The sequence below is a fragment of the Lissotriton vulgaris genome, chromosome 6, assembly GCF_964263255.1.
Source record: "Lissotriton vulgaris chromosome 6, aLisVul1.2, whole genome shotgun sequence".
In the NCBI taxonomy this organism is placed as follows: domain Eukaryota; kingdom Metazoa; phylum Chordata; class Amphibia; order Caudata; family Salamandridae; genus Lissotriton; species Lissotriton vulgaris.
The window spans coordinates 434773653-434789434 of record NC_141694.1 but is presented as its reverse complement, the minus strand read 5'-3'; the positions used below and the strand labels follow the sequence as shown (position 1 = coordinate 434789434).

The following is a 15782-nucleotide window of genomic DNA, read 5'->3' as shown; positions in this document are numbered from 1 at the left end:
AACATCCACCCCCCCACCCGCACCCAGGAATCTTCACACTGTTCTCCGCCCTCGGAATTGATCCGACAAGAACAACAGGATGCACTTCGCAAAGTCACGGAGATCAGTAACTCACCGACCACGTCCTCCGCTCCAAATGCCAGCCCGACCACATTTCCGAGTGATGATGAAGCAATATATGGCTTACCAGACTCCCAGCACTCCACGGGTCTTCCTGACGTCACCCCACAGACAGCGGACCTTCTCGGCTGAGAGAGAACTGAGAAGCCTTCCTTTCCTACCAGGCACGGCTGGCGTTGCCACATAATTGCCCGGATGACTTACCCCGAACTGAGCTGACCACAGGGCTACCTGATGCGTGAACCTCCCTGCCCTGTAAACTCCAGCGTGTCCAGGTCGCAGTGAGTAACATTCTTTTTTTCCATATACGCACGGCTCTTCACGCAGCATTTTAGCGGCGACTGTATATCTCCTGGGGGCCTCTGTACTGAAGTCTCCAGAGACAGTGGCCCAGTGAGAGCCCTTCTTCCACTCCCTGGTGGCGGGGAACCCTACCTGGAACACTCCGGGTGGGTGGACTAATGGGCCTACTGGACAGACATGGCAACTTGTTAAAGGCCCGGGAGAGGTGGTGTAACGCTTTTTAGCTGCACCGACACCAAGTCTACCGTCGCAGCAGCCACCTACCACCCCTAGAACTGTATAGTTTACTTTAGCTCATTAGAGTGTTTGGACGGCGACATGTTGTGCAGCCGACCTTTTGGAATTGATTACAATGTTGATGTTTTTTCTTGGTTTTTAATGTCCCCCTTCCTTCCTACCCTTTTGCATCAGGAGACATCATGGGACGATGTGCTTATTGCAGGGTGCGACATGGGGGCGGGCATTCGGCTGGGGGGAGGCTGGGTCTGAGGGACAAACCCAGACGGATGAGAACGAACCCTTTAAGACCAATGATCATGGCTGAAATCCGAATGTGTACCTGGAATGTCAGGGGCATGCACACAGCAGCTAGACGATACCAGATTTATTCTTATTTGAAACGCCACAAGATGAGTGTAGCGCTACTTCAGGAGACACATCTGAACAGGGCAGAGGTACAGGCCCTACACCGCAGATGGCGCAGGCAACTCTATGCTACAGATTACTCCTCATTTGCACGCGGTGCCCTCATATGGGTCCGATCTGGGACCCCATGGTCGGACACTGATACACACATAGACTCTGAGGGCAGGTACGCGGTGGCACAGGGCAGGCTAGATGGACAGCAGGTAGTACTGGTCTCCCTCTACTCCCCAAACACTGATCAAGGTGGCTTCCTGACACGCCTCTCCGTGACGATGGCGACCTGGCACGCGGTCCCGTGGGTGCTAGGGGGCGACTACAACTGCGTACTAGATATGACACTAGACCACTCCTTCCCGCTCCCGCCCAATGCACCAACACATACTGCCATGAATGCATTACTTGGATGGGCCACGCAGTGGGACCTACATGACGCTTGGCGATCGCACAACCCTACGACACGAGTGTATTCCCACTACTCAGGAGAGCACAACTTACATGTACGTTTGGATAAATTCATGGTGTCCGCTGAGCTGCTCCCGCTAGTGTCAGATGTGCGATACATAAAACGGAGGTTCTTCTTCTTGGAAGAAATAAAGGGCTCTGGAGCCCCTTACACTGGCCAGCAGAGATGGGTAATCTTCCCATCCCAGCCACTCAAGTAAGGAACCTAGGAGTCATTATCGACAATACTTTGTCGATGAAGCAGCAGGCAAATAAAGTCGCTGGCCTCTGCTTCACCATAATAAAATGGCTAAAGAAAATTATTTGGATGTTGCCCCAAAACACCCAAAAGACCGTAGTCAATGCACTAATAACATCACGCATTGACTACGGTAACATTCTTTACTTGGGCTCAAATCTTGCAGTGTTAAAACGACTCCAAATGATCCAAAACGCGGCTGCACGACTCCTGTGTCAGATCCCAAAGTTTGAGAGAATATCTAAACATCTGAATGACCTACATTGGCTCAGGATAGAACATCGGATCAGCTTTAAAACCCTGACATATATGTTTAAAATTAAAACCAGAACTGCACCCGCCTACCTACAAACCCTGGCTTGTCCCTACCTTCCAACAAGAAATCTCCGATCTCTAACAGCAGCAAATTTTGCTATTCCTAGATTTAAACTCCAAAAAACGGGAGCTCGTTCTTTTGCTGTGAGAGGGCCCACTCTATGGAACTCACTTCCCCCTCAGATCCGGAAAGAAGAGAGCTATACGAAATTCCGGAAATATGTAAAAACCTGGCTGTTCCAGAAACAACTGCAGTAATACTACAATTTGGCAACTTTCCTTCTATCTAATCAAATGACTCAGGCGCCGGGAAACCCTTTTTGGGTAGCTGTAGCGCCATACAAATTTAAAAAATAAATAATAAATAAACATGGGACTCACACATTCAGACCACAACCCGCACTTCCTTACCATCACCTGGGAACGCCCACACCCACCTATTCCCACTTGGCGGCTGCAACCAGCGCTACTGCTAGATGCGGCATTCCGCGATTCTCTCCTCACACAAACGGCCCAATATTTTGAAGAGAACTCTGGTACGGCATCCTCACCCCAGGTCGAGTGGGATGCTTTTAAAGTGGTGACGCGTAGCCTGGAACATACTGACGCTGCCGTACAAAATGGGGAGACTTGGAGCGCCTGACCTGGAACTAAACAATAGAGCTGCGCAATGCTCACATGCATACCACTGGATGCATGGACCCCCGGACATACCTCACATAAGGATTGAGACCATAGTTGCAGATCCCAAACCCCTTCCGGCACTGCTGTTCTCACCCCGAGACAGACGTACTGGAATACTGGACTCTCTGAATTCAGTTACACATGTCTGGCACTACATGCTGGATTCACAAGCCAGTAATATATTGTTTGCCCCATTGGCCCGTCTAGACTGGTGCCATTAGCTCGCTCGGTGCACCAACAGGGGAGTCATACTTGCATTGCAGACTCTAAATCTACACACTATAGGAGACCTCTTTATGGATGGCATTGCTCGTGCTTAGGAGGATGTATCGGAGGGGGAAGATGTGCAGCCGCTCCTTGCACAATTCCAATTTCATAGAGTTAGACATGCGCTTAAGGAAGTCCGTGGGGACGATATGGCAGAACCCCCGGAGCTTCCGGCGCTAACAGCAGTCATCCGGGCAAAATCACCAGCTAAGTTGGTATCCAGAATATACCATACGGGGCTATCTTCGAGAGAAGGCGAATACATTAAACCGTGTCTCGCGTGGCAAAGGGATTTGCAGGTGGAGCTGACGGATGACAAGTGGCTGAAGCTGTACTTTGGGGGCTACTTGTAGTCCTGACCCCGAGCAGTAATTTCACCTAAGATTTCCGACCTACACTCCATGAGTGTTCCGTGGGCTGGTACTTTGTGATTCCTCTCAGGGTCCCTACGCGATCCCTGATCCGTTGGCCTGTGGGTCCCTGTGAAGATAACTAACATTCAGGGGGCTTTCAAGGTTGCTCCAGGCGTGCCCTGACTCTCCATCACTTGGGGAGTCCCCAGGACCTTGCTGGGCCTCACCAAAGCATCTTTTCCCTGACCATGTGGGTTGCAGTTGCCAAGGCTTGTTGGTGTTTCATCCGGACACTGACCCCTCTCCCACCCCCCCACCCCCCACCCCCCCCAGCATTCGACATCCTTCGTGGGACAGCTCACCTCCGGACTTTGATCTTCCTCAATGTCTCCTGGTCCCCGTGGCTGCAGAGTCAAGCTTCACCTCTTCTCACCTGAAGCACCTGTCATCGTTGGGGAGTAGTCTACCAAGCACCTGGTCACCCTGAAGTGACTCAGACTCTGTCCCCTCTGCTTTCAGGTTCTTCTCAGCTTCGATCCAGGCTTGGATCACACTGGACACTTTTCCTCTTCACAGCAGCAGCACTTTGCAGCACCGCACCATTGAAAACTACGAAGATTCCCAACACCATTTACACCTATGCACCTGGCTTCCCTGGGTTAGGTAACACGAGTACTCTGGTGCTCACATGGGTGCTGGCCTTAGGCCCTTCTATATTTGTAAGGGTTTGCTCAAAGTCCTCTTCGAAGAGTCCATAAACTTTAAAATTCCCGACTTTCCCATAGAGTTGTACGGAGCTCGCGGCTGTGTTTTCACACTGCACACGTCCCCCATGGGTCCCCTGTGTCACTACCTTGGGTGATTCCTAGGGGTCCCAGTGATTCTACGTGCTCTAGGCACTGTGTCTAGTCAAGTCGTGGTTGTTATACCACTTTCTTAGTATATGGTTTGGTCTCCCCCTGGAGCCCAGTGTGTATTGTGCTATTTACTGTCGTGCTAGTAATTTGCTATTGTACTTCATGCTCTAATCTCATAAAGAGATTAGTAAAGAGTGCTTAGTAATAAATACATATTTTTATAATAACACCTGTGTGGTCCTCCTTTAATTTGGTCATTCAGGATGTTACGATCTGGTAAAACAAGCTGCTTTACATTCCTTCGAAAATTTGCCTGAAGGCTGCTCTCCATAGCCACCACTAGGATAGCTTTTAATAAAGGTTATCTTTTAACCTAATCATCAATAAGGGTTGTTGGGACTGGTACAAGGTGCCCATTATAATTAGTGGTCAGCATATACCAGGCCAACTTCTCAAATATACATAAAAAACAAAAGTTAAACCAGAAACTTTGCTTTATAAGAATTTCTTATATATTTACAAGTATAGCAAAATCACAAACACAATTAATTTAGACAGTGTTCATTACATAACAAAAGTAATTAATAAACACTGTGGGGTCCACAAACGAACTTGTTTGATGCCCTACGCATTTCGGAACAGACGGTGCCTTCTTCGGGGGCACTATTTTCATAAATAAGAAAATGCCAATTAAATTAACGAAATGTTCATTGTTCCATAATGTATACATTTCCCAAGAAACCAATGTGAGGTATATCAACTCACAACCCTTGCTATAATAAAACCAACGTGAGGTGCAACAATTCACAGCTTCTCCAGCTGTTATCCATCTGAATTAGTGGCAACCATACTTTAACATCGTGTGGTGGAAGCCAAAATCAAAAACCCTTTGCTGTGCTCATTATACAATGACCGTCACCCTTGTACGATTTCACTGAAATCAAATCTTATTGTCAGTGCCCAAACCAGTGAAGGGTACTTACGAAAAAATGTGGACCAGATTTACTGAAACAATAACCCACCACATTGTAATCCGCATGAGTTGAATTTTAAGTCAGAAAACACGAGACACAGTGGGTAAAATATCCTGTGCGTACCTCAGGAGTAATCCAACCTGCTCAATCTTGTCCATCTCGTCTCCGTTAACCTTTTCAAACGACACGCCAAACAAGAGCTCGAGTCGGGGGTACACACAGGTGGACGGTGTCCACCCACTCTTTTCACAGGGTTGGCGCCATCCACCCTGTGCTGAACTCGTCGCGGTGTAAGTTTTAGACACCGGGATTCATTCAGCAGCGCCTGCTCGTTATCTGCTTTCCTTCAGAGCAGCAACGTACAGAAGGGGAGAGGGGTTTTGTTATTTGAGACTCCAGCTGAGCCATCACAAAGGCCGAATTTAAGGGCCTATTCGGCCTTCTTTGTCCCAGTATCCAGGCAGGGGGCTGCCTGTAACCTCACTCCTAGATGTAAGTGCCGAGGAAGGGAAACAAAAGCTGCAGCTTGTTAACACTTCAAAGGCGCATAAGAGAGGCACGGTTTTGACTTTCTTCGCACCCCCATATATAATAGCTATTCACGCACTTTAAGAAAGCCAGATGCGTTACTCAGTCCCAGTCCAAAATAACAATATAAACACCACTATTTTTTATTTGTTTTACAGCGCTATTCGGGTGCCAGATCACTTTACAGCAAACACACATATTATATTGTCAATAAATCACACAAGTTTGTAAATCATTGTACAAATTGTGTTACATAAAACAGTGAGGATTACTGGGTGTAGGAGTCACCAATCATCCTTCAGATCCTATACTAGGATTACAATGCAACTGCTTGTATCAAAAGGATCTGTGTTCAAAGCAGTAACCTGCATACCTATTGACATAAAATAGAATCTGCCATCTGTATGTTACAGAATGTTCTTAGCAGGAGGCGCATTAACCCTGTATGCTACTTTAAGTCAAAACTAGGACTAAAAAACAGATCTTTCCATCAAATCTGTGAACTACCAGGCAGCTAAAGCAATCATATCTACATGGAAATGGGCTGTACATAGAATATTACTCCTGGTGGGGTAGGCTGGCAGCAAAGTTAGTTTGTTAATCCTTGGATAAAGGAACCAGTCACGAGAAGTTTAGTCACTTCCTGTGATAATTCCTGAAATGCCACACGCCGTGATGTCACTTCCTGTCATACTACCTAACATGGAGTGTCCCCATCACTTCTTTTTTGGACTTATGCCCTGATGCTGCATAAAACCATGACAACATCATTAAAGGTCTGTTCAACAACCGGACTCCTAATTTATAAGCCTGGTGCCTGATGGACTCATACCTGAGGGGGTCACGCTCAGATGGTAAAGCCAAACTTCAATCCAAACTTCAGTCGAACACCTCCCCTGTGACGAGTACGTACTCAATGGCATCGTCTGCCTCAAACTTTATTCATATTCTCAGCGTCTGCCAGAAATAGACATTTTCTAAGGACTATGAGGTGTCGTAAACCTCAGTTTCAAACTGGCGGCCATCTTACAATGTGTTGGATACCTCTTTGAAACCAACTCAAACCGAATGACTTGCACACATCGTGTCTATTCCTCGAGTCGCCTCACATTACTTTCAAAGTTTACCAACCACAGCTCCCCTTAGTGCAATGCAATGCCACCCTGTATATCTGCTTTCAAAAGACTGTCAAACGTCTTTACTTAATACCGAAACCTTCAAGCAACATGATGTGCTTATATACGAGTATGCAGAGAAATCTTCAATCTCCCTAAAAATAAACGACGACCATCTTGGGAGGGTGTATAACGCATGCAGCTCTTTCTTATAGTGAAACATATTGAACATTAACAATCTAATATACAATGAATTCAGCATGACCTTATCATCGTTTTAAGTTTTTACAAATAGTACTTTTTTTACCATAATGAACAGTACCATCTGAATGAAAGACAACCCAATAGCCATTAGTGAAGAGTGTTTGTGGGTACGTGTCCTATATGAACACAGTGTATCATGTATGTGTATAGAAAATCAGATCGTGCTTGCTGCGACAGAAGATCCTCCAAGAGTACGGACCCTGAGAAATCAATTTCCTCCCCTCCTTCACACCACAACACCGCTACCAGCTGTCACATGATTATTTAACCACATTTTGAACTGTTCTTATAATGTTTAGTGATGTGCTTTAGACTAAGAAATTGTTCTTGTTATCATTTTGACCTGAGCACATACATTTTGAGGAATTGTATGCAACCTGTGTACAATGAACGCACTGAAACCTCCTTCAACAAATGTACAGATATCTTTTCAGCAGCATTGCTTAAATACAGGAGTGTACTCTCCGTTGTCAAATATGTTGTCGCTCACAATATCAATCAAGAAAAATTCTTTAAAAGACAAAGAGATCCTCCAGCTTGGTTGAAGGGCAGATGCTCATGCCCAAGTCTAGGAGTTTCCAATACAACATACTTGACCCAATCTGGTACCAGTAGGAATACTTGGGAGTAGTCGTTCCAGATCTTCTGAACGTGAGCAGGAGAGACAGTGTCAGCAATTCGTTTTATTTCCGTTTACTACGTTTCATGTATCAAACTATATAAACAAATTACATCCATGTAAAATTACTTCACATACATCAACTATAACATTTCCAAGAAGAAACATGAATAACTCTATTGAACATTTATATGATCTCAACATTACACTTTGAAATCACGACCAACCCCGGATTTGCGTACTACTCCTATGACATATACTCCATCAGAGTCTAGTAGTGACTTCCAAACGTTTGTGCCCCAAATTATAACTTTCAAAGCAAAAGTGGTACAACAAACACATCATGATTACTTTTAATATATGATATTGCAAAAAATTGATATTTTAATATTGTATATATTTGAGCATGAGTCACATCCTCGTTTCAAAATCTACATAAGCAACCCTTCCCACTTATGCCCCTCTATGCCCAGTAACATGTTTGTGTGTGGTATTTTTATGTTGTGACCTGAGCCAAAAGGAAGCTTAGTGCAGTACAGAATTAAAGATGGACATAAAGTCAGCTGGTGCTAGGAGAGGTAGCTGCTTTATGGACTGTTAATGTAGTAGTATACAGCTTTATTCGATTTTAGAACTGGATAAAATCATAAAAGCAGTCAACATGTTATACAGTTTCATCGTACTTAACATAAAACAAGCTAAAATTGATATTAAACAATTTCGTTACAATTGCCGAATAGAGACTATTATATCTAAAAATGAAAAAATAAAAAGATTATAAAGGATTGGGTACCGTCGGTTAATGGTATATTTTCAGCACCAGAAGCAATTAGATAGTTTAAAACTCCAGAGAAAAATATTATAATACAACTTTGGGACTATGGTTGGTCGTAAGAACAACGTATTTTAAAACAATTTTTAAGAAACATAGCAATACTTTTGGCAGTTGATGCAGTATCTAGGTGTTGTAAAGTCAGAAAAGCGGGTCGGCATCTCCTTAGACCTCGAGTCAACAAAATTGGCAGTAACCAGCGTTTGCGTGGTAAGTCATAGAACTTACAGAACAGTACTACGTGAATGTTAGATAGTTTCGAGATACCATTGCATGGACACCTAGTGATAGAGGTAGACCAGTCTTGTCTCTTCGGAAATGTAAGCAGGCGAAAGAAAGTATTAAATCTAAACCGTGTCAACATATGTTTTTCATAGTTGGTCAAGCTATACATTAGCTACGGTTGAATACCCTGGTTACATTGAATGCTTAGCAAGTGTCGATTTGAAGCTTTGTTAGATTTTTGGGCTAAGCGTAGCTCTCTTAAATGTGACAGACATGTTGTTTTCAGAGACTTTCTTGGGATTCCAGTTAAAAGCAACGGCTCATTAAAATATATAGAAAGGTTCAAATCCCTGAAGGTATCATGTACAAAAGACAGCCACGGAATATTTGACCAATTATGTAAGCCCAGACAGTCTAAAATTAAAGCACGAGTTAACGAACATTGTTCTGTTGTCCAAATGCGGTGCCACAATAAAATAGGCTGAAGTTTTATATAATCCGCTATGTAGTCCATGCCCAGTTCAATATGGCAACCGTACGTTGGAGAACGCTGTGAGGCGGCCAACAAATAACAGATCAAGGTGTTCTCCACCCTCTGCAAAATGTCGACTGGTACATAGCCCTATACCCCGGTGCCATAGACAGCTACGCTGTGGCACTTTGCATAGTAGATTTGTAAAAGTTCTTTTGGGGGGGGCTTCCCTAGTTTGCGTGCAAACATAATTAGGGCAGATGTAGCTCTTAAGAATAGGAGATGTCTGCTAACAATTGCAGGTTTCCAAGATGAAGCACTATCAAATAATATACCCAAATAGGGGTATGTTTTAGTGCACTCCAGCCTAGATTCTGCAATAGATATCGGTTTGTTTTTGGATGTCTTTTTCCCAAAGTGCATAACAAAAGTTTTTTTAATATTAACCTTGAGGTCCAATGAGGCCATAAAATTACAGTAGGAGTTTAACTGTTTTTGGAGTTGCACTGGAGTACGCGCCATAATCACCGCGTCATCCGCATAGAGTAACGCAGGAATAGGGCGAAGAACAATAGCGGGTAAGTCCTGGCTCCCTTCTAACATAGCCTTCTCAAGCCCGTTTGTATAGAGGTTAAATAAGAAGGGAGCCAGTACACATCCCTGTCAAACCCCCTTTGTAACAGGGAAGTGATGACTAAGCTCTCCGTTCACACCAAATCTGACCCTGGCCGTTGCTCCTTGGTAAAGCTCACGTAAAAAGCATATTATAGGGAGGTCAACACCCAGTTCTATTAGGATTGACCACAGCTTTGAGTGTGAAACACAGTCAAAAGCTGCGGTCAAATCCACATAGACCAGGTGAAGGTTACCTTTCTTGGCCTGAACATACTTCCCCATTAAGAGAGAGAGAGATTCAAGGCCTGATCTACTGTGCCCAGTCCCTCCCGGAAACCATATTGCAGGTCGGTCAGAATGTGATTATCTCCTGACCAGATCTGAAGTCTGTCTAGAATCAACCGACCCGCAACTTTACCAAAGGAGTCCAGGAGGGAAATGGGCCTATAGCAAGCCGGGTTATTACGATCGCCCTTCTTAACAAGCATTTACAATGCAATAGGTCTCCCAGCATTTTATTTATTTATTTATTTATTATTGCACTTATTAAGCGCACAGCTACCCGGAGGTTTCCCGGCGCATTAAAGTTTGAGTTATTGGCATTGTGTATGACAATGCGTTGCATCAAATTTTTAGCACACGGGGGAGGAGCCAAGATGGCGACTGGTGAAGACGTGTAGGCTCCCGGCTCCGGCAGCTACCTTTCCTCCGCGCTGATTATCCTGCATCCTATCCTGTAATTTTGGTGGCGGAATGCGCGCCACGTTGTGCTGACTCATATCGACTTTCCCGGGCCTCTCAGCTCGCCCGGCAGCCGGAGATAACTGAGTGACGACATCGAGCCCTGGCCCCGGGACTACGCCACCGAATGTCCCCGAGTCTGGGAGGCTGAGGGGCGGCTGATCTGCCTGTGGTTCGCCGGCGCTGTGAGGGTGTCACTCTCCTCCCGAATCGGACTCCTGGTTGTGCAGCCTGCCGAGGAACGCCGCAACCTGCGCCCTGTGATCTATTACCCCTCAAGATGCATTTCGAACAGAGCGTCTTTGTCTGAGGCTGGTGGAGAGAGAGAAGGAGCACACGGCCATGTTGGGACGACGTTGGATGCCTGCTCCCTTGGCCCGGTGTGACGGCTAGTAGCGCTGCGGTCCCCAGTGTTGACAGCTCGACCTCCCTCGATTTTACGGGCTTGGAGCCCTGTGCCACTGTTGGACCGCGCTGCACTCGCATTGAAGGTTGCGCTGTGCCTCGACCACCAGGATGGGATCTGCTGCCCCGGAGGCTGGGGGTGAGCACCCGTCCCTGTTTGCCGGTGATGTCGCCCGACGAGCACTGGGGGCCAGTTTGCTCGTTCCTCTCCGGGAACGTGCAGGTGAGAAGCTCCAACCACCGCTCTCCTACAAAACTATCCTGGCCGCCCTGACCGAATTTAGGACGGAAATGAGTGCAGGTTTTCGAGCGCTGAGTGATTGCCTCGAAGCTATGGCGTCTGATCTACGGAGGGATCGTAATGCGGGGGGCCAGCCGACTCTGGGACTGTCTTCATTTGAACCTACGGGGGATACAGTGTCTCTCTTTACTGGCGGTGAAGACGTGAATTTCCCTGTCTCTATGGATGCCTGCCACCGGCCGACCAGTGTGTGTGTTTGCGATACTTTGTTTCCTTTGTCTCCGGGGCTTGTCGCTCTGCCGCCTGAAACAAAGTTACTGCCTCATGCCCGGGACTCGCAACAGCTGGCCCCCTCGGTGGTTTTCCTATTGTTGCCTTCATTCTGCGCTCCGGAGACCCCATATTTCCCTGATGGCCTATGGAACTTGATTGCGCAGGACAAAGGATTTACTGGTGACGTTCGATGGCCATTTTGTGGGACTGCTTTACTCTCCTTCAGTATGCGGCCATGTTGGTTCTTTGTCTGGGTGGGGGCGGGCCTTCTTTGTGCGCTTCGTTTTGGGGTCTGTACGAGGTCGGGTCAGGGCTAGGCTCTTCTTACGCTTGGCTGGTTGGACCGGGATTGGAAGTGGTACATACTTGTTTAAGTCGCACACGATATACTGTCTAATCCTGACTGCTTTTGTATTAATGTCTGATTCTCAGTAGTCGCAAATTGAGTGGGGATAGTGTTCCTGACTGAGGGGCTGGGAATGTTTGGATTGGCTCCTCCTCCCGCTTCACTGGTAGTTTTTGAGAGTCGTAGACTAGAATGGCCTTGTCTCACTCTCTATATCTCAGAGTGTATATTTTTATTATTTTCTTCTCTTTTCCTTTCTTCTCTTCCTTTACTCTTGCTACTTTTCGGGTTCTTTATGGGGCGACAGGCACATTTATTTATTTATTTATTTATTTATGGATTTTGTAAAGCGCACGGCTACCCCCAACGGGGGTGTCCCGGCGCTAACCCCGACATTGTCGGGGGGGGGGGTAGGCCGTAGTCTCCGCATTGGTGTAGGGTGGGGGGGTAGATTTTATTTCTCTTATTTAGTTTCTATGGGCCTTTTTTCTCACTTTCCTGCGCTTTCTTGTACTGTTTCCCTTTCTGGGTCTGTGATAGAGGATGGCTGGGAGTGGGTGGCGCTGGGAGTGGTACGAGCTTGGTTCCTGTCGTCTGCTTTGTTTTTCTATTGTATTGCCACTCTGATGAGGTGCTTCACGCAATTGCTGCTATTATTCTTGCTGCCTACTCATGTGGGAACTACTGTACGGACTCGGATCTCCTTTACACCTATCCTTCATTGATTTCTATTTAATCCGGAAAAAACTTTAAAATTTAACCTTTACTGCTCCTTCCCCCTGGCGACATGTTTTTTCAGTATAAATGTTATTAATTGTTGCTATATCGCCTGACGCCATTGGGGGACCGTATTGTTGGCACCTGTGCTCAAAAGTCTTGTGGCCGGCCGGATGGTTGTAGGCCCGTATTTGTTTTTCTGCAACATGCGCAATAAAGGTTTTCAAAAATTTTAAAAAAAAATAACAATTTTTAGCACACTTTGAATTGGTGAGCAGTGTGAGTGTGTGCAAGAGTATGGTGTTCTTGAAAGCAGTGTGGTAGAGAGTGCAGGAATTTGGGTGACCTGAGCAATGTGGATGATGCACCTCACACACGGGGCTGACAGTTATTATTCACACAGCTCTGATGCACCTCAGGTACGGGCTCACAGATGTTATTATTCACACAGCTCTGATGATGCACCTCACGCACGGGGCTGACAGTTATTATTCACACAGCTCTGATGATGCACCTCAGGCACGGGCTCACAGCTGTTATTATTCACACAGCTCTGATGATGCACCTCTGGCACGGGCTTACAGCTATTATTATGCACACAGCTCTGATGATGCACCTCACGCACGGGCTCATAGCTGTTATTATTCACACAGCTCTGATGATGCACCTCACGCACGGGGCTGACGCAGTTATTATTCACACAGCTCTGATGATGCACCTCTGGCACGGGCTTACAACTATTATTCACACAGCTCTGATGATGCACCTCAGCACGGGGCTCACAGCTGTTATTATTCACACAGCTCTGATGATGCACCTCATGCACGGCCTCACAGCGGTTATTATTCACACACAGTGATGACCCCGGGGGCAGCCTGCACCTTCCTACGCTACTGTCTCTGCATATCACAATAAGTCTGGTAATGGGCAAACTGTCTTGGTTGGCATGACATGAGGAAGTCTGGTAATGGGCAAACTGTCCTGATTGGCATGACATGAGTAGGGAACTTTGAAGGAAAAAAAGGCAAAATTCATTTTCACAACCTCTTCTTTGAACTTTGCCAAGCTAACTATTTTAAAAAGACCCATGAAGACACCCGCCTGATTTTTCCACTCTGTGCTAGCAACATATGGGGGAAAGGCTTAAACGAAGGGCCACAGCTAAAGTGCACTCATTGGATTCAAAACAGAGTTGGTAGGATCCTGGCATCTGGAACATTTACACTTCTTAAAACGGCACCAGGGACACAAACATCCAACAATATCCAGTTTGCTGTGAGAATAAGCCATCATTTTCCCTTCAAATATTAAGCAATTTAAATGTTACTGCATGCAAAATGATGGGGGAAAATACATGTACTGTATGCAGCCTATGCAGTAAAATCAGAAACATTGACCGTAGTAATTCCCACTAATTCCCCCACAGCGAGTTATCAGATGCTTTCATTACAAATCCAGATTGCACTTTAACTTCATTTTAAAACACATCAGCACTGCAATATGGTGGCTCGTGAACAGGTAGGTGTACAGTAGGCTTCCAGGAGTTGTGCTTTAAGGGGTAACGTTGGCGCCTCCTGGATCCAGCGGTCACTGGATGGTGATGCGGGCCCTACAGTCATGTCAGAGGGACTGCAGGAGCAGGTGGTTATTACATGAGGTCCGGGTAGCTGAGGTGACGAGCATGCCGCCTCTTGCACCACCGCGGCCTGCCTCGTCCTCTAAGAGGTCACCCGGGAAGCGGCCGAGCAGTCAAGAAAGACATCAGGTAAAGCAGAAGAAAATAAAGCGGTACACAAAAATATGGCAAATGGAATCTGAACCTCGGCTACATTCAGTACCCCCTAGTATTGCAGTCATTATGATATTTTCTCTACTCGAGGTGAGCAAGTGGCAGGCACACTGCGCAGGTTTTCTAACTGACCCTACTACAATAATTGACTTTGCTGACATTTGCAGAAACGTTCTTTTGTTTGCAGTGGTGCAGTGTGGACTTTCATTGAGAGGGGTGCACATCGGAGTCCTCGTTTCTTATTAACAGTACGATCAGTTTAGGAGGGCAGTAGGGCTTCAGGTTGCAGATATGTATGACTTCCCAGACTTTATTGCTTCATTTTGCTTCCGAAAAAGTATCACTCATAACCGCTGAAATGTCACTCATAATTACACATAAATTATGAAAACGTCACACATAGCAATCTGAAACCTTGGCAGCTATGAAGGTCTACGTGCTCTTTCGAGACAGTTGACCACTTTCAACAACACCCCATCCCTCCCAGCCTCACCCCAAGCCGGGCCCCCTGTGCATGTTAAAGGTGCAGGCCTTACCTTGCTGTAGAGCTCAGAGGCGGACATCGCGGCGCCTCGTGCCCCTCCTTGCAGGGTGCACCGGATGAACGGAACTGGAAGCGTCTAGGCCGTGACTCCTCGCAGGTGGGCCTGTCCTGAACCCAAATAAGGCCTCACCCGAGCCCGGCTCCCCGTACTTAAGCCCACCCTCCCCCGGCACCCCGCCTGGCCTCGCTTTGGCGCTGCAGGGTGTTTGAGCCGTTGCCAGGACTCGAACCCCGTAGCCCGGCTTCATAACCATCTGCTTCAACCTTGAAGGTAGTTATTACAGAACCTAGAGCCTTTACGTCAAAGTGTGTTTTGCATGCTTGTAAAATGGCCTGCCCATCCCCACTTCGCACTTATTTACACACACGTGCGTGCACTGAAACCTACGCACTGCTCCTGTCTGTACAAATTTCGGTGGAAACGTTTGGTTTGTTTCCTGTCTCAGTATCTCCATATCTCGGTGCAGGTTCGCGCGGCGTCCTCGCGCCGCCTTTAAAATGCTGTAGGGAGCCGTAGCACAGGCACCTGGGGGTCCTGTCGGCAGTGGGCCCCCTCTCGTTGCTGTACGTGGCTGCCTTGGGGTCACATGGTATTACTGACGCATGCAACCGTCAGAGAGGACACCCACGTGTGAGGAGGAGCGGCCGGGGATCGAACCGCCCACGGAGAGAAGCCGCGCCCACGGAGAGAAGCCCATGCCCTAGAGAGAGCCCCGCGGTGGCAGCTGAAGACCGGAGTAGCGGTAAGTGGCGGCGGGGGGGGCGGGGCGGGGGCGCTTGATGCACGTGTGTGTGTGTGTGTGTGTGTGTGTGTGTGTGTGTGTGTGTGTATGCGTGT

General features: G+C 46.9%; 1 protein-coding gene and 1 pseudogene across 1 annotated transcript in view; both read right to left on the bottom strand.

The window, feature by feature from the left end:
* Positions 1–15782, bottom strand: part of ZNF451 (zinc finger protein 451) — an 837322-nt gene that overhangs the window by 767656 nt on the left and 53884 nt on the right. The gene's annotated exons all lie outside the window — the stretch shown is intronic.
* On the bottom strand, positions 15445–15573 carry LOC147707440 (small Cajal body-specific RNA 14; annotated as a pseudogene).